This window comes from Pseudopipra pipra, unplaced genomic scaffold (assembly GCF_036250125.1).
Source record: "Pseudopipra pipra isolate bDixPip1 unplaced genomic scaffold, bDixPip1.hap1 HAP1_SCAFFOLD_76, whole genome shotgun sequence".
Taxonomy (NCBI): Eukaryota; Metazoa; Chordata; class Aves; order Passeriformes; family Pipridae; genus Pseudopipra; species Pseudopipra pipra.
In genome coordinates, this window is record NW_026991218.1 from 113,735 (window position 1) to 132,779 (window position 19,045).

Genomic DNA, 19,045 nt, shown 5'->3' on the forward strand with positions numbered 1-19,045 from the left:
CAGCAAGGATGAAAGCAAGAAGAATGAAAACAGTTGCAGATACAAAGAAGAGAAAAAGATTTATAAGTGTTCACGCAATTTCTGCTTTGTCAAGGCTGATCTTTTCAGGTATTCCTTCTTTGTCTTGTGTGTATTTCAAACACAGACAAGGTTTAGCTGGAAGGAAGCCAGTATCCAGCCTCAGGCAATGATTAGTGAATCCATTTGGAGGAGCACACTTATCTTTGACAGACAGAGAGATTTCCAGGAGTCAGATATATTGGCAGCTGTCAGAACGAGAGACTGGAAATTTACAGCCCAAATCACACTGAGCTCCTCCACCAAGAGGCACCGAGACACTGGCACAAAATCTTCAGACTCACACCTTCTTGCAACCAGGTCTGAGGGTTCATACGTGCAATTTTATTCTTCTTTACTCACTCTGCACACACTGGGTTTATCTCCATATAATCCACGTGAGTGTATTACCTTGTGTGCTGAGTGTGTTACCACGGAGGGCTGGGGCAGGCAGACTAACAGCACTGCTCAAGGGGCAAATTGCTGCTTTCCAAGCCAGAATTGCAGCCCCCTGGACCTAGTTAAGACCTCCTTCAGGTACAGGACTTGAGGCACCGAGCCACCCATTCACGTGGCAATGACAGATCAATGCTGTAACTGGAGGCTGATTAGCCCTGAGCATGAAAGCACTGAAAGAAAGTGTCCTGACATTTCAGGGAGGAGCTGCCTCCCTCGTACCTGAAGCCCTGGGGACAGACACAGGTGTAGCCATTGACAGCATCCACACACACGGCTCCGTGACGACACTTGTGGCCCACGCAGTCATCATCATCGATCTCGCAGTGCTTGCCGCTGTAACCCGGCAGGCACTCGCATCTGAAAGGCAAGAAAGTCGCCCTTAATGGCTTGTTTCCGTGATCACAACAACAGCACACAAAGGCAGCCCAGCGCCAATCTGGTTTGAGGTGGGGAGGTGTTAGCAATTACTCCTGGCAGCATCAAGCAGAATTGCTGCCATCAGAAACGCTCAGGTCCCTCCTGGCTGCCTGCACTTGAGGTTCTGCAATCTGCTGAAATTCGAGCTGAGCAAAGCAACACCCTACTACTGCTTTCCCTCAGCCAAGGCTGTGGAGAAGGGTGATCACACAGCTGTCTCCCAGTTCTGCTAAAGATGACAACATCTTCCCCAACCTCACAGACTTGAAGGGCAATATTCTGCCAGGGCAGTGGTTCTGGTGCCCCAGAGTGTGATTTTGCTGGTGCTGACTGAGTGTCTCAGGTTGGCCCTGTGCAGCTCCACGGAGCTCAGGAAGGTTCCTGCCTTCCAAATGGAAGGAATCTGTGAACAGGCCACAAAATTCAGCCAATTTAAAGGAAAAGACCTTTGGTTGTGAGACCACCACCTGTCTGCCATTCAATTGCAAGGCAAAATGCTGCTGCAACTACGGAAAGTTATCTTTGCAGCCTGTCCTTTCCCGTGGTGACACTCAGGCAAAGCCTGTACCTGCTGCTGGTGGAGGAACACCGTTCACAGGAGCATCACCATGGGATGTACCCAAACCTGCAGACATTGCCTTTTGTTTTATTTTATGCAATTCTCAAGTTTGCTGTACGAAGGCTGCATCAGCATTTCTATTTATAAGTCTTGCAGAAGTTTATATCCTGACAATAGAAAATGCATCCCAAAGTCTCTGACTTGGATCAGATCTTTTGGGATTGCTGAGCAGCCTTTTTTTTGAATCTATACTGGAGACAATGTTTAGTCATGAACAGTCTTTAGTCCATAAAACACGTTTTACTCCTCCCAGTTGGATGTTGTTGCACATCTGGAAAACAAAAGGCAAACCACTTCAACCAAAACAAGGGAAGAACTACAGTTAATTTAGCAATAAAAGAGAGGTCTGTGCTCTTGCTAGAGCCTCATGGTTGGACTCAGAGTGCCTGCCACCGAGAGCTGGAAGAGGAGAGACGTTATAAAGTTGAGGGAGGCAGCACCAAGAGCAAAACCACTGCTCCATCAATCTATTTATCCTCCTCCTCCCTGCCAGCAGCCTGGTGGGGTAAGTGCAGGAGGAAGCACCTTGTGCAAAACTTCTTCAGAGGAACTGGACACATGGGAGTGATGAGGATAAATATTTCCACTTTGCAGGCAGCAGTCATTGTGCTGACTCTGGTTCCCAGGACAGTGTGTGGCTCCTGGCCACTCCCCAGCTCACCAGGGCAAGGCAGTGAGGTGGGTGGCACTTACCAAAGTGCAGCAGCCGTGTCCTGTGTGTGCCAATGGCCAGGGAGCAGCTGCCACAGCATCAGGGCTACAGCAGCCACTGTGACCTTCAGTCTCCATGTCAAAATGTGGCTCGTGACTGGCTAAAACAGGGGAGCAACGCCTGTGGATCTGTGGCTGTCGGGTGGATAAGGCTGGGCAGATCCACACACTTCTTGTCTCCACCCTCCCTGCAGGAGAGGCCCCACCACAACCCTCCACAGCCACAGAAAGGTTGATGTCCCAGCTCTGCACACCTGAATTGCTTTTTTTACACTCTGGTGGCTCAGGGAATACTGTGATTAACATAATGGAGATGACAAAACAGAACAAAAAGCAAAAGGTGTTCCTTCCCCAAACCCTAAGAAGTGGGCAGCATTTTCTGGCAGCATTGCAGTCACACCTGCAAGGAAATAATGTCAATCAAAGGACTTTGTGAGGAGAATTGGCAGCATTTAATCCTGTTGCTTTTTATTGATCCCTGCAGTCCTAATATAAAGTGATGTAATAATGAACGATGTGCAGTTCCTTATATAGGGCTGCCATGCATCAATTTTATGATGTGTATTGGCTATCTCAGTAATGACAGAACCACCACTTTTCTCTGCAGGGCTGCATTAAATCAGCATTTTAAGCTGTCAGGTAATAATTCCAAGCTTTGGAATAACAAACTATATTTATACCATGCTCCAACATCAATACAGTGAATGGAAAAACATGCTCCTTTTCTGAAGTGGTTTTTTTTTTGGAAGTAATTTCATTGTGTTAAACGGTATTTTTTGGTTGATTTTTGTTTTGTTTTGTTTTCTGGCACACAGAAAGCTACTCTTCTTCTATAGTAACAGCGCAATAAAGATGTGGAGGCTGGAAGGGAGAAAAGCCACCTGCAATTTTAGCTCAGAAAGCAAAGAGCTCTGTGCAGCCAGAGACACTGAAATAGTCCAGTTTGCTTCCAAACTTGGCTTTTCCTTTAGAAACATGGAATTCCTTTTGGGTCAGTCTCATCTAAGCTCTTGGTATGTCACATGTAGGTTGAAGCTACCACAAAATTCCTGCCTGGAGTGTAGCAGGTGAGAAATTCAGCCCCGTGAGTTCCTCACCCAGAGTCTTCCCAGAAAAACAAGGTCTCCCCCCACCAGGGAATGATGGCATGGTAGCTCCATCCTTATCCCACACAGTGCCAGCAAGGGACTAGGTGTCAATCAGTAAAAGTCTGATGCAGTAAAGAACGTGCCAAAGAAACCTTCACGTTCAAATCCTGGTAAGAGAGTAATTTATGTGATTAGATCAGTTATCTCATTTCCCAGTGACCACCTGACACCACTACTGTTGAAATCTTGTTTTCTGTTACAGCTTTGTGGTGATGGCAACATTCCCAGTATCAGAGAGAGCCTAAAAACACGTCCAGTTGTATTGAAAATGCTGGCATTTGCATCTGCACTCCATGTCTGTTGCCTTAAAGCCCTGAATCATGTCTTCTATTGCAGGGTCAGGATGGAATTTCCCACCCCAGATCAATAAATAATTTGGCTTCCTATTTTTTTCCTGTCTTTGTCATCTTTTCTTCCCTCTGCAGAGTTGTGGACTGACTAGAGTTGAGGGCAGGACAGACAGACTGTCCTTGCTGCCATGATATCCCTCACTGGTGTGTCCTACTCACATGCCCAGGGCACAAACAGCTCAGGAACAAGCCTGAATCCTGCCATTAACATTCCCTGTCTCTGGAAGCAGACAGAGGCACCTGAGCTTGACTCCTTCTGCCTGTAGCATTATCCTGCACCATGACACCCTAAATGGATGGAACATCCCAGATCAGGAGATCAGGCTGCCCCAGGGATCAGCTACAGCACAGGAGCAGAGGCTGCTGATTTCAGTGAGCCCCAGCAGCACACACACCTCACTGCAAAGCTGCTCAGGGCTCTCAGCCCATTTCTGACCAGTTTGGTGCCACTAAAGCATGAAAGAAATAGAAATACTTGCACAACTCTACATTCAAGGCTGGGCAGGCTCCTTCACCTCTCAATTTTGGCTGCTAGAAAGCAAAATGGGAGAGGAGCAGTAAAGAAATAAGGGATTTTTCGGTAGCATTCTACGAATAGTGGAAGGAATAACAAGACAAACAGTATGGAACAATATAATTTTTCTAAATTTAGAAAAACTAAATATAGTTTTTCTACATTATTTCTATATAGTTTTGCTATATTTAGAAAAATAATTATAAGTAGTTATTTAGGCTCCCCTCAAGGGTTAATGGTCTCACTGTGAGGAACACTTTTCTAGCAAGCATGTGAAAAAAAGTGTCTTATTTTCTCCAATTATTTGGGAGGCAGGTATAGAAATGCTTGCAGCAAGAGTAAAACCATTCGGGACCACAGCTGTCTCTATACCCTCCTTCATCTCATAACCTGATGCAGCTACTGGATTAACCAAATGCTGGATTAACAAGGAATGAAACCTGCAAAGAACATCAGGGACTATTTATGTACCAGCACACAGCTCCTTATCCTGTACATAATTTCAGGAACCACCCTCAATCATTTAATAGCTTCATCTTTCTCAAGATTTGGAAACATTTCTATCTGGAGGCTTTTCATCCAAAAGAAAGGCTGGACTGTCCAGCTGGCCACCATCTCTAAAATTTTGGTTCATTTCCTTTCAGCTCTCCTGAAATGTCCTGTGTATCAGTTTACACTATTCTGACAGTCTGGTGGCTTCACAGGACACAATCTGACCCCAACTGTGAGTTACCAGGAAGACCAAAGAGTGTTACCATCCCTCTCCTGGGATATACTGGGTGTGCTCCACAAAATCCCGGGAGGGAGCACCCATGATGGCTGGGAGAACAGCCTTAGGGGAAGGTGCAGAATGCAGCTCACACTGCACTGCACTCTCCTGGATTTGTCTCTCCTTCTTACTTCGATTCAAAGATCTTTTCCTGACAAGCTTTCCACAGAGCTTGACTTTTCAATTGGCTGTCTCCATTTGCTAAATTGCTCTGAAATTCCCTCTTCACACAAGGGATGAACACTGCTACTGCACACCTCGCAAAACTCCCCAACCCTCCAGATGTTTTACTGCCACTTAAAACACGAGCCTTTATTTTGCCCCTGTGAAACAGGCAGGTCATTCCCAAAAGGCAAATGCACACACAGACTTCACCAAATCCCAGATGAAGCAAGCAAGGCCAATGGAAAAGGTGAGTCCTGAGTGAGAGCCATCCAGCTCTGGATTTGTTAAGGCTCCTGTTATGCTGCTTGAATTTATAAATGCACTAAGGAACACATAAGGAAACTGTTCTTTTTTTTCTGATGCAGGTTAAGATACTTTGCACTGACTGTTCTGTAAGTTCTCCTTTTGCCATGCTCTCTTCCAGAATAATTTCTCTGCTCTGAGGGTGCATCCACTATTTTCAAGTAAACCACAGAAAGCTAGAAAAGTATGTATGTGTTCATTAAAGATAAAATGTAACATGATCTGAAGCATATATAGTCTTGCATTATTTGTGTAAAGTTTGATTATTTTTGCCCCAACTCATTGCCAGTTCAACCCCAGCCAAGCCAGTGGGTGGATTTTCCCAGTGTGCAGAGACCAACACATGCTCACCTGGTTCCTTTGTCAAGGGGAACACATTTGGACTCATGCTGGCAGGGGTTTAGGTCAGGAACACAGTGGTTGATCACCTCATCACACAGTTCACCTGAGGAAAGAGAAAAGCAATAAAGCTGTAACACAACTTGGACAGCCCTGAACACCCATGGTATCCAGGGATGGCCAATCTCCCTCAGTGGAGACAGCTCAGTAGTTCAGCAGGAAGTGACAATACAACTTGTTGAGACTTCATTAAATTGGGCTCCTTTGACCTACAGCGACCACAGTGTTTCTATCACATGGATTTGAAAGGCTGGTATAAAAAGTACTGACATGTAAACTCCACTTGGAGACAGACAAGGGATCAAATGGGCAGTTCCTGACCCAGAACCTCTTATTTCAAAGCAAGAAAGTGACACAAAAGTGAAGTTGCTCATTAGACCGTAGCATTTTCACACGGACACATATTTTAGCCATAGTTAATACTCTGCCAAAGGAGTCAATTGGATATCATTCTGCAGAAGAAAAACAACCCACAAAGTCTCTCCCTTGAACCTCTGTGACTCTCCATAATAGGAACCAGCTTTAGGGCTGCATGCAATTATAAAACATTCACTATTTATAAGAGAAGTACTAGCTCTATTGTGCTCACAGGAGATGATGTCTTTTCAGAAAAAAAAAAAAATCCATCACATGTAAGCTCAGCTCAGCTGTTTCTAGGTATGGTGTGTAACATGCCATGAACCTCCCTGGATTTGTATAAATTTTAATAATTAATAGTTGCAGAATGTTCAAACCCAGATAGTTTATTTAAACACAATCCTTCTCAGAGTCCTAAATTATTAGGTCACACTTCAGTACCCAGGATTTGAGATCCAGCCAAAGACCACAGAAATCTTTGCCTTCCCCAGAATCCAACCTACCCCACACCTCCCAAAGCCTTGCAGGAAAAGCAAAGGTCAGGTAGTCTCAACATGGAAACCCTCAAAAGCTACAGTCCCAAAGTCCCCTGTGCAGCTCTATCAGAAGAGCACATCTGCAGGGTTTCAGGGTTATACATATTTTCTGTGCCTATACACAGCACATACCATCACATAAGCAAACAGGCCATGTGGATAGTGTGGGAAAAAGGATAACATGGGAGGCACTGGAGGGCTGGCAATGTTCTGGGGTGTTTTCACGGGGCTGCAGCTCCACCAGCCTTGGAAGAAACTCAAAACCCCTTACATTTCTCTACACTCCAGTGGCTACGGAGAAACACATGAAAACACAAGCCAAGCAAACCACAAAGGTCAGAATTCAGATGGAAAATGCAAATCAGAACCATCCATCTCTTATCAGTTTTGTGATCTGGCAGGGGTGTCTGAGAGCACAATTTTGAGGATGACTCTGGTGTTGATAGGTATGGTTTAAGTTGTTAACTCCCCCAGCTGCTAATGCTCAGTCAGGTTATTTTTCCCACATGTCCAGCCTCCCTACAGTACAAGCTACATCTCTCTTGATAAAACTCTTCATATTAGAAGGGAAGTATAAGATGTGTTTGCAAAAATTACCCAATTGTTTTTGTGCATTTCAAACATGGAATATCTGCTGTCTCTTCTTTTGAGAGCTCTCAGGCATAAATGAGACAGTGGAGCGAGAATACAAGGCATGAGAGGGGGCAGCACCAGCACAAACCCTGTACTCACGTGCCACACACCCCCTCATGACTCATTAGTGGGCTGGGTTTGGCAATACTGGAGAGGTCTGACATGGCAACCTGCAGTTTATTGTTCATAGTATCAGTTATAAGACACCCAGTTCCATCTGGAGCCAAGGAAACCCAGGAAGTCACCACTATGAAATACTACCAAGTCTTTTCACAACCCTGGATAAATCCTGGGCAAACGTCATGAAGGTATCCAGCTCAGGAAAGGGGAAATGCCAGTTAAACTGAACACTGCAGATCCATGGGAACCAGGGAAACATCATTCACTGGCCTTGAGGTTTGCCACTGTACTTTACTGCTCCTCAAAAGCAACTAGAGATGCTCAAGTCTCGCCACAATAAACCCCTCTGTCACTGGGGACAGCTATTAACACTGAGGTGGCAGAACTGGAGACAGGTCTGTTTAATGCAACCCCCAAATCCACAGGCCACCAACCCTCCCAAATACTAAAAAGCAAAGGGACTCCCTTGGACCTGAAAAACAGCAGGTCAGACCTTGCTCTGATGCTTGGAACAACTTCCAGTGTGTCATCTCAGAATTCCCCATGTCCCTTGGGTGCTACAGATCTTATGTGAGAATAAACATGAAAAAAACCCTAATTGGCTGGTGACACTAAAAGGACTCAATAAGCTGAAGCTGGAAATATTTTTGGAAGACCATTTAATACCTGGATACAGTGTGGATAGATGCCTTCAACTATGCTCTCATCAAAAATGGTCAACACATACTTTTAAAGTTTCTTTTTTGTTTGTTTTGCTTTGTTTTGAGGAAAAGGAAACAGGCTTTAAAAAATATGAAGTTTCAAAACTCTCAAAGGAAATCATAATTCTTCTTAAAGTATTCTTCTGAACAGTCTTGACAAGTGCTTAGAGATCCAGTAAAAATCTCCCCAAATGTCAAATATTATGACTCACTGTGTCATTCTGAAGACACCACTATCAAAATGTAGGAGAATTCTAGGCTAGGTACCAAACACAGCATCCAAAAAAATGATATTTTTCATGCAAAACTTGGAACATTTAAGGATCCTTCCTGTTATTTTTCCCATCTATCACTCATTAGGGAGTTCACTTGGGAACGCCTTGCAACTAGAGCAGCCTCATCTCAGGAAGAGAATACTTCTGGGTCATTATTTCAGGCCCCACCAGCGTCCAGTAGACACTGCAGAAAGCATGCCAGGGAAATAAAACACTTTCTGAAAATAAAAAACCCAAGGCACCAGCTACATAAAGTCTTTCTCTCCCGTATTTTATTCCCTCAGAAAATATCTGGGCCAAAAAAATCTGCCCTCAGACCTGAGAGTGCAACATTCATTGGTTGCTTTAATGTCAGTATCAGAGGAAAAATCTGATCCTCTGTTTTTTTGGAGTGACACAGAGCTGCTTCTCTGTGCAGCAATGAAAAGTCCAGTCCAAGTTTCTCCCTGGATAGTTATGTGAACCCAAAACCAAAATGGACGTTCATCCTAGGCCAGCTCCTAGCAGCACTGATTGTCTTCGTGGAAGATGTTTGATCGTGCTAAAACAAGAGAAAACTTCAGTGTAACGCTTTCCCAAACGTAGAAAACAATCCAACCTCCCCATTTTTCTCTCTCCCACACATTCTCAAATCAGAGCTCCACAGGTTTCTGAAGTGCTTGTATAAAATGGACTGGGAAACCACAGCTATATTTCTTTTTTAATCAGTGAAACATTTTTCAATCCTAAATAATGAAGGAAGCACTCTGATCTACCACAGGAAAAAAATCGCAATTTTCAGACTGGAACCAAGGTATACTGAGAAGTGGAACAGTAACAGGTGGATCTGCCATCGCTGCTGACTCATGAATTACCAAAAAAAAAAAGGAAAAAAAAATAAATCTCCAAATAATGACAAAGGTATTCTGCCCTTTCAAAACTACCTCCCTTGTCCCCTTCACCAGCACTGATTGTTGTCTTAAGAAACCGCAACAAAACTTTTTTTTTTTGCCTCATGCAACATTTTCCTGGTCCTATTTTTCAGCAAAATCCTGAATTTCACGGGGCTTTCCGCAGGGCTCACTGCTTCTGAAGAGCTGCCAAGAAACATGCTTAGGCTTTTCTGTAGCCTTCCCCACGTCTCAGAACGAAGCCAAAACAACAATAGAGCAATAAAGAGGACTTTTACACACAGTTTAATAATCATCTTTCTTTTTTCCATTCTGTGCTGTCATGAGAGCTATTTATTTCATGCCCCATTAGGCTTTTAAAGCCAGGATCCAAGTTACACTATTTCTCCTTAATCAGTAAAAGAGAAACTGGATGCAGTAAAAGTATTTTACTTATTTATCTGTAAGTAGAACTGCAGTTCTGAAAAGACAATTTAGAGCACCAATTTGCAACCAGTGAGTTCAATGATTTTTCTTTTGTTCCATAAGTCACTTGGGTGATACTTTGTTCTGTCATTCAGAGCATTCAAGAAACAACTGATGAAGCAACACAGAAAATATTCCTGTCCTTAACGCTAAAGAAGTTTTAGTAGGGCCTGGAAGACGAACAGTAAAAATGCTGTCAAGAATTTCACAATATTACTTGAGAAAAGGAACGTGCTTGCAGTGAGGAAAGGATGGGGAAAGCCTGGCCTGTGTCCACAGAGAAAATATTTCCAGGCCGGACAGGGTGAGCACTTAAACAGTGTGTTGCAATGTTCTGAACTTTGCCAGGTAAGTCAGAATGGAACTCTTGTCTTTACTGCTAATAAAAATTCATGTGCTGTTTTTCTCCTAAGAGATTACTCACTTTATATCTAATAATTTGTACCGGAAGAAATGCCTTCCTTATTTTGTTTTCCCCTGTTCTCTTTTCAGTCATTTAAAAAGAAGTCAGCGCCGACTGGAAATTTCAGAACACTGAACCCAAAAATGGTTGGGTGGAACAGACATAGGATGTTCCTCCAACGGTGTAATTCAGTAAGGAATGTTGTTGATGTTTGATGAAATCGATTTGAGGCTCATCTTAGAAAATAAAAAAAAAGATGAATTTTTTTACTTCCAAGCTGTTTGAACTTGCAATGAGGAGATGAGAAACTCTGTGAAAATCCTTCAGTAGCAAATGCTGCCATGTTAGATATCAAAACATCAAGGAAATTACCTGGAATGCACTGTAGCAGAATTCCTTCTGCAGGATTACTGAAGTTTGCTCTTGCTTGATGAACACTGCCCACAGTACTTAGTAGGCAAAGAACTAAGATTTACTTTGTGCTTTTTATCCTGTGTTAGTTCTTAAAATCTCCAGTTTTCACTTACCAGCTTTCAACCTATTAAGTGGGAACCTGAAGTTAGATTCCACATTGAGATTCCCACAGTGCTTTGTTTTTCAGAATCAAGGAGCAACTATCCCAAATCTTGAGGTTTAACGAAAGGATAATGGATAAAACAAGATCTGGGTATGGAAATAACGATCCTTTCACTATTTCAGAATCCTGAAGAAGGAATGTGTTCTAGTTCTGTGCACTGCCAAAGCATGAAAAACCATATTCAACATCCCAAATGCCACACAACGCAGTCTGTGAGACTGAACCAGACAATTTCCAGTGCTCCTACAAGGTGCATTATCCCTCAGAACCACTGTGCCTGGAACAGATCCTGATTTTGCTGGACTACCTAAATTTTTGAGCTGCATTTCTTTATATGGATGCCTTCCAATTTGTCTGGAATCTGTTAGGGACTGATTCAGTTATTCACACAGTCTAGTGCAGTCACACCTGAGATGTCACACGTTAGCTGAGACGTCCTTCCAGAGCTGGCAGAGAGGACACTGCACACACTGTACATTCATATAGTCTGAACATGGGGATGGGGAAATGGGGGCTGTGATCTGTTCAAAACACTGTGCCACTTCTTCCTCCTCATGCTGTTCCCCTGCTCCAGCATGGGCTAAATCCCATGGGACACAGTCCTTCATGACCTGCTCCAACCTTCAGTCCTTCATGACCTTCACCAACGTGGGTCCTTCCCTCAGGCTGCAGTTCTTCAAGAACTGCTCCACCGTGGGTCCCTTCTGTGGGACACAGTTTTTCAGGAGCAGACTGAAGGGACACAGTTCCTGCCAGAAAACCTGCTCCTGCCTGGGCTCCTCCTCTCCATGGGCTGCAGCTCCTGCCAGGAGCCTGCTTCAGGAAGGATATTGAGGTGCTGGAGCAGGTCCAGAGAAGAGCAACAAGGCTGAAGCACAAGTCCTATGAGGAGAGGCTGAGGGAGCTGGGGCTGTTCAGCCTGGAGAAGAGGCAGCTCAGGGGAGACCTCCTCACTCTCTACAACTCCCTGACAGGAGGGTGTAGCCAGGTGGGGGTTGGTCTCTTCTCCCAGTAAGACAAGAGGGTTCGGTCTTAAGCTCTGCCAGGGGAGGTTGAGGTTGGATATTAGGAAGAAATTCTTTACAGAGAGGGTAATCAGCCACTGGAATGGGCTGCTCAGGGAGGTGGTGGATTCCCTGTCCCTGCAGGTTTTTATAATGAGATTGGATGTGGCTCTTAGTGCCATGGCCTGGGAACCACAGCAGGGTTGGATCAAGGGTTGGACTTGATGATCTCAGAGATCCCTTCCAACCCAGCTGATCCTATGTTTCTATGGGTTCTCCCTGGGCTGCAGGGGCACAGCCTGCCTCACTGTGGTCTTCATGGGAGCCTTCCCTCCTCTTTGTCACTGGCCTTGGTGTTTGCACGCTTGCTTCTCTCACATTTTTTCATCAGCACTGTTGATGGGCTCAGCTTTGGGCAGTGGCAGGTCTGAGAGGGGAGCAGCTCCCGATCTCTTCTCACAGAAGCTACCCCTGCAGCCTCCTTCCTCCTCTGCCACCAAAACCTTGCCACGTGAACCCAACACGGTCCCTGAATCAAGGGAGGTCTCTGAAGAGCACTTCATATGCAGAAAGATTTGCTTCTTTCTCACTGTGCTTCTTCACAGACTGGATTTAATGAACTGTACATCCCATTTGAGGATGATTTCATCCCACTCATCCTTTAGGACAGCAGTAGCTGACATTCCATTTTCTTATAGATACACTGTTTCCTGATGAACAAAGAGAAATTCTCTGGTATATCTTATTCCACAAACATGACACTTTACATTTTACAGATGGGAATTTGACCAGAGGAAATCCTGGATCTGGAGCACTCCAACACAACAGGACACCCATACCGAGGCTGAAGACAGGCTGCAGCTCTGCCAGTTACTGTGCTATTTCCTCCTTTAGTCCCAGTAGATGAGATAGGAGACTCCAATCTGATAGCAGTGACATGTGGTTCTCTTCTAAAAAAACAGGGCTGGAAATGGGCTTAGGCTCCTGAACAAAGCCAAAACCTTCCAGCTCTTCCAGCTCTTCTCATTCCTAGTTATACAACTGGGGAATGTGGGTGCCTTTTTATGTTCTGCACAGAAAGCAAACACACTTCATATTTGCCAAGTAACTAAAACTGAGATACTTCCATGTAAGGCAGCACTCCTTCAAATAAAAGGAAGAAAACAGACCAAACTCTGACCACAATTTTGACTCTTTGTCTTGGGGAAGTTATAGCTAAGGTTCCAAAATTTAAAAGAAGCTGATAGTTAAGTACTTGTTTAAGCCTTCAGTGTTTATTAGGCAGTCCATATCCTTGTGGCTGAACCACACTACCTCAAACCTTCCTGTTTCTCTATCAAACATGCAGTTCAAAACTCACAGGGTGGAAAAAGCAGCTGCAGTGCCATGACCCACCTCAGCTGTCACTGGTGCCTGTCTTGGGGTGGTGTCACATCATCTCACAATGGTCATGATGGGAGAGCTCCAGCACAGGGGTAGCCACCCCACAGCTGCTTTCCCTAGGGTTGTTTGGCTGGTCTGGGTGCTTGGCTCTGGCCAGGCAGCGTCACCACAACGGGATGAACCAGGAAAAGGGCCCATAATCACTAACAGGGAGTTCTGCTCTGTCTAAAAACAGCATAGCTGAAAAATCTCAGATACCATCTACCACAGGACACCACAAGGTCCCCTAAGGTAAAATAGATCTTGGCCTTCTCTTCCAAAGACATCAAACCAGAAATAGTTTTTAGCTTTTTTTTTTTGATTATTTATTTTCAGATATATTTTTTTTTTCTGTGATACAAACTGCTTGCAGCTTTTTCCCAGGGAAACAAACTATTTTAAAACACTTGCTCCCCTCCTCTCTCTGTGTATTTTAGAAAAGACCTATTTTAAGCAGTAGAAGCCACTAACTATTATTTTTTAGGTTTCAGAACAAAGAGGGGTGGGTATTTGTTGAGGCTTTTTAGGATCCTTGGAAAGTAGGATTATATTTCCTGGTTTTTTTTTTTTTTTGTGTGGAAGTGCTACATATTTCTGCTTGTGGCTAAAATCAGATAGGAGGAAGGAAAAGTCCCAAATAAACTAGCAGGTAAAGCATAAAACCATTCAAGGCACACAGTACATGTTTGGTGCAGCCCATTTGTTCCTTTATATATGTTTGGACCCCTCTTCACTTGGATACCCAGAGGAAAATGAGGCTGAGGAGAGGATCTCTTTGGAGGTAAGAGATGCTGTATTTGAATCTAGGACTATGAGCAAAACAGTGATGGCTCTCCAGGAGGTCTGTGACAGCAGTGAATGAGAAAAAGAAGTGGAAAGGAAAAGCTCTGTGAATTGCACCCTACACTTCTAAACTCTAAAGCCAGGGAGAGAGCAGAACGTTTGTGTAAGGCAGAAATTAGAAATATACAAAAAGGGAAAGAACTGGGGTGGCTTATCTAATTCATAGCTTTCTCTTTTGATGTTCCTATATATGTCTCTTTTTCAAGGAGAGGAAAACCTACCAAGCTGTAAGGAGGAGCTCTAATCCACCAAGGATACAACTGGGTTATAAACCAGCCTACACTGCTCAGAGCTGCCTGGATTTGGGGTGCACGATTATCCTGGAGGAAATATATGTTTGTAATTCAGCTTCAGGATTAAAATAACCAGCTGGGCAGAAGAAAAATAAGACATCAGCTGACAATAAAAGCCATCAGGACTCTACTACACAGCATGAGTGTTGGTTTGGTTACTGAAATACAGGCAACAAACACTGAAAATACTGACTTTGAGAATGGTGAGGAAACCTGGTGGTGCAGGTAGAGGCTGGAATGTTTTCATGGTATTCAGCTCTCTGCCTCCCCTCCTCTCAGTTTTGTCTTCTTTAACTTGAATTACTACTTCATAGAATCCATTTGTATTTCCACATTGTTTTGGAGCTAGTAGATGGAAAAGAACTAGGAAGGAGGTTATTGTGTGAGCATGGGTTGCTTTTTGGTGTGGGTTTTTTCTTTTTTTTTTTTTTAAATGAAAGTGAAATGGGGCTGGAGTGTGGGAAATTCTCTCCTCAGCAGTCACTTAACAAATTGGGCATTTTTCATCTACTTCAAGCGGGGAGAAAGACTGTCAGAGAATTTTAAAGGAAAACACTGCAAAATGTTATTAATTGAAGAAAGATTTTTGGCCTTCATTATTCCAACCAATGAAAGCAAAATTCATGCATCATAATTTGGGATACTGTTTCCTAAAAAGGCTATAATGAGTAAAACTAGACAGACAGAACATGGAGCAGGAAAATACTAAGGTATGGAAAAAACCAAGGCCTGGATACTGCGACTCTGTCAACAGTCAAAATTTTCAACACGCACATTTTTAATTTGCATTTCATTTAGGAACATAAGATTTACTATCGTGATTTAACCATTACTCAACTAAACCAAGGGGGACCCGAACTATTTCTTACAGAACAACACACATACACACACGCTCTTGGATCTTCCTCCTCCCTGTAGTCAGACTATTTGTCCTATTACAACACACATTTGTTCCACACATGCAGCATTTACTGAAACATCACTGGAGTCTTACCAGAATTGTGGCCAAGCCCACAGGAGTGATGAGGGGTTCAGGGTACCTGCCTGGCAGTGCTGCCAGAGCCTGCCTGCCTCTCCAGCTGAACAAAGCAGGAATCTGCACGAACTGAGCTGGGCACCTCTAACCAACAGCCTGCATGTTACTGCAAACAGCCCCAGAGGATCAGGACAGAAATGCTCCAGTGTAACACACACCACTCTTGAATTAACGTGGGGTTTAACTTCAGCACCTGCTGAGAAATCCCATCTGTACCCAGAACCAACAACTCTTGCATAATTACATTGATAAAAATTGATAAAAATGTATGGTCTGGATTCGTTCAGCCACAAAGCCCAGCCAGTGACCCTTTTAAACAAATTTCTGTTCTCCATACAAGTGTTGGTGAGAAAAAAAAAGCTTGCTCTGTCTACCTACTCCTTGTTAACAACAGAACTATATATAATATTTGGACACAAGACAAAGGGATATTACCTATATTTTCTGTCCTACTGGATACACCCTGCCTAAGGATGTCTGTGCCCTTTTAGGCAAAGTCCCACATCAAGAGCTCATTGTCCCCAGGCTACTTCACAGGAAAGCTGCTTCCCTGGACAGTACTCTCTGCCATCCATTCTTTGTTCATTCGAACAGAGATCAAATCCATACAAAGCTTTTCTATTCCTAGCAGTCCTGTGCAGTACTGAAGTCACCTGCACCTACCCTTTTTTTTTTTCTTTTAAATAGATAATGATATTCCTTCAGTATAAAAAGTTTTATCTAAAGAGAACATACACAGAGATGCCCTGGATGTCACAGCAGACTTTCAGTCAAACTCTTTGGTCAACAGATCCCTCTCTTTCCAGGTCAGGCACACAAACCCTTCCCAAGTTTGTCTCCATGACTTGCCTCTGTGCTTCCATGGCATCTCCTCAGCTGCTGCTCAGTCAACTGAGCAACTCCACGATTTCCAACCTCTCATATTTGGATTCAACTCTTAGAGGACCCTCAAAACCACAGTTCAGGTTTGCTTGGCTCGTATGTACTCATGTTTAGCTGATGGCTTCAGTTCCTCCAGCCATTTCATGCTGCTCCCTCCCTTTGTGCTCCAAGGCCAGGTGTGGCTCTGAGGGGTGTTTCAGCCCAGGCAACTGCACTGCAGTCAGTCCTTCCAGCTGATTGATCAGGTTGGATGAAATATCCCCCTCCAAAATGGAGGGAAAGCAGGTGAAGGCAATTCCTGTATCACAGTTCACTAAACTCTTCCTATTTTAAGCAACACGAACTATTGGAATCCTTCGGATTCTGTTTTAAGCAACACCCCTATTTTTGCAACCTTTTTCACTTATGATTCCCATTATATTTTCCAGGAGTATTTCTGTCTTTTCTTCAAAAGTTCATTTTGTTTCAGTCTTAGTCAAACTTACTGCCTGCACTGTTAGCAGGTGCTTATGTGTGCAAATGCTTATTGTGTGGCATAAACAGTTGTGTGTGATCCCACATGGCAAGATGGGCCTGGTATGTCACAAGCTCCTGCTAATAAGCAGAGCCACAGCACAGACAAAATTCAGGTGGAAAAAAACCAAACAACCCAAAAAAACCACTGGAAGATGATCAAAAATATTTCAAAACTGATTCTGAAGTATCACACGAGTTCTCTGGCCCTTATCCAGATGGTCATCTGAGAAAACATCCCAATCTACTTCTTTCCTACCTTTTTTTATCTAAAGAAAAAATAAAATTCTGCAATAATCCTGCAGAAAGGAAAGCACATTTGCATGTATACTGGATTCAGTTCCTTACTAGAGATGTGTTTTCTTGGCTGGGCAAATACATTTCCCCTTGTAAATGTAAAGACTCTGCCTCTTTGTATTGAGTCCTCTTTGAAACCACCCAAGAGTAGCTGACAAAAATAGTGCACAAATAAGCACAGTGGGCTCAACATACTACAAGCAAAACTCTTTGCTAAGCTTAAGTTTTTTAGTTTTTGGCAGAAATATAATTTTAGAGCTCCAATAAACGTGCATTCAAGTCATAAGGCTTTTCTCAGCTGAAGATTTACTTGGGCCTCCTTTGTATCAGCCACAAAAACTATTTTAAGAGTTTGGAAATTCTAGAAGCTTTCCTCCTGCTTTACTCAGCCACTCAAGCTTGATCCTCATTAAATCCCCTGACATGTAATATATTCCAGTGTACAAGAAGCCCTTCATTCCTTCTCCATGCTCTGAAGGTAATAAACCCATTTCAAAGGCTGGAAGTAGGAACTACTGCAGGTGTTTCCTCACCCCTCCACGCTGAGCCAGGAAGGCTGGGCTAACACCATGTGAATTAGTCTGTTCCAGAACAACATGAGAAAAAGCATTTTTAGATCCCAGTTAAGAGGGTTTCTGCTCTCACAGAAGGGTTTGGGAAGGAATTTATCTGAAATGCAGGATGGACGCTGGAAAAACTAAACCCATTTCTAACTCAGTCACCAACCTCTGTGGCCATGGGCTCGGCAGAGGACTCTGTCACCTGCCAGGGGTGCACACTGAAGTCCACAGCTGAGCCCACAGCTTCTCACACAGCCTTTGCTTCTCCACTGGTGGAATGGACATAATGAATTTAAGCAGCACATTGTCAGGCTCTTTTTTTTTTTAAATAAATGCAGACCTCTGAGACCTCAGGGGAAGGCCATGCCCTAAAAGCCAAGATTTTCCAGAACAGGTGTATATCAGACTCAGCTAAGAAGTGGGAATATTTCTGAAATACATTTAGAGAGTTTGTATGCTGAGGTACAGATTTATCTAACACCTTAAACACTATTTTTTAATGTATTTTACAAATGAGGCATCAGTATTTTGACTCAGAAAAGCAGCCATATTTGTGAGCACACATATTGCAATATTAATAGAACTAACATTTCTCCAGGAAGAAATCCAGGTTGCCTTAAAATGGGACTAGATTTTCGGTTAATTATAGGCTCGTACACAAAATAAACATGCATTTGGACCCTTCCCATCAGGCACTTCTCATGGATTCTTGCTCTCTTGTTGTGGCCTTTTCTTACCTGTGTAATTAGGAGGGCAGAGACAAACATAGTTGTTGATCCCATCCACACACGTAGAGTTATTCTCGCAGTCATTATCCTCACAGTCATCTGGGTTTATTTCACACCTCTCCCCCTCATACCCAAGGAGACAAGAGCAGCTTTGGAGAAAGAAAAAAAAAATTAATAAATGTTAGCATGGATCTGAAGGAGCAGGAGATTTGAGGTATAAAACTGAAATGAAAACATACAGAAGTGAGTTGTTGGAGCCAAATTCTCTGCTGCTGTGAGGTTCAGGGCACTTTAACCCTATGTGTTTGGTGACGGATGCAGTCTGATGGTTCATGGGGTCGTGAAATCATTTACATGAGACATAAAAAGCATCAGCAGGAGCCAGGCTCTTCTGTGCTCCCTTTGCCTTCTTAACTGATAACTCTTGCTCTGAACTGAAGTAAGCAACTCCAGGGCAGGGGAGTAAACACTCATCACAATATTCAAATCCTTGGCTCCTCTGTTAATGGTTTTGTGGGAATGTGGACACTTTCCTACTGAGGACTGCACAATCTCAGGGCAGCTTGGCAGCTTTTAGGTAGTTCACTCTCTTCAAAGAC

General features: G+C 43.5%; 1 long non-coding RNA gene across 1 annotated transcript; it reads right to left on the reverse strand.

The window, feature by feature from the left end:
- Positions 1 to 730: 730 nt before the first annotated feature.
- On the reverse strand, positions 731 to 18,604 carry LOC135408883 (uncharacterized). Its single transcript, XR_010427918.1, has 3 exons — positions 18,456 to 18,604; positions 5,864 to 5,957; positions 731 to 873 (listed from the first exon to the last, which is right to left on the reverse strand). It is a non-coding gene; the product is annotated as an uncharacterized LOC135408883 (long non-coding RNA).
- Positions 18,605 to 19,045: the final 441 nt, after the last annotated feature.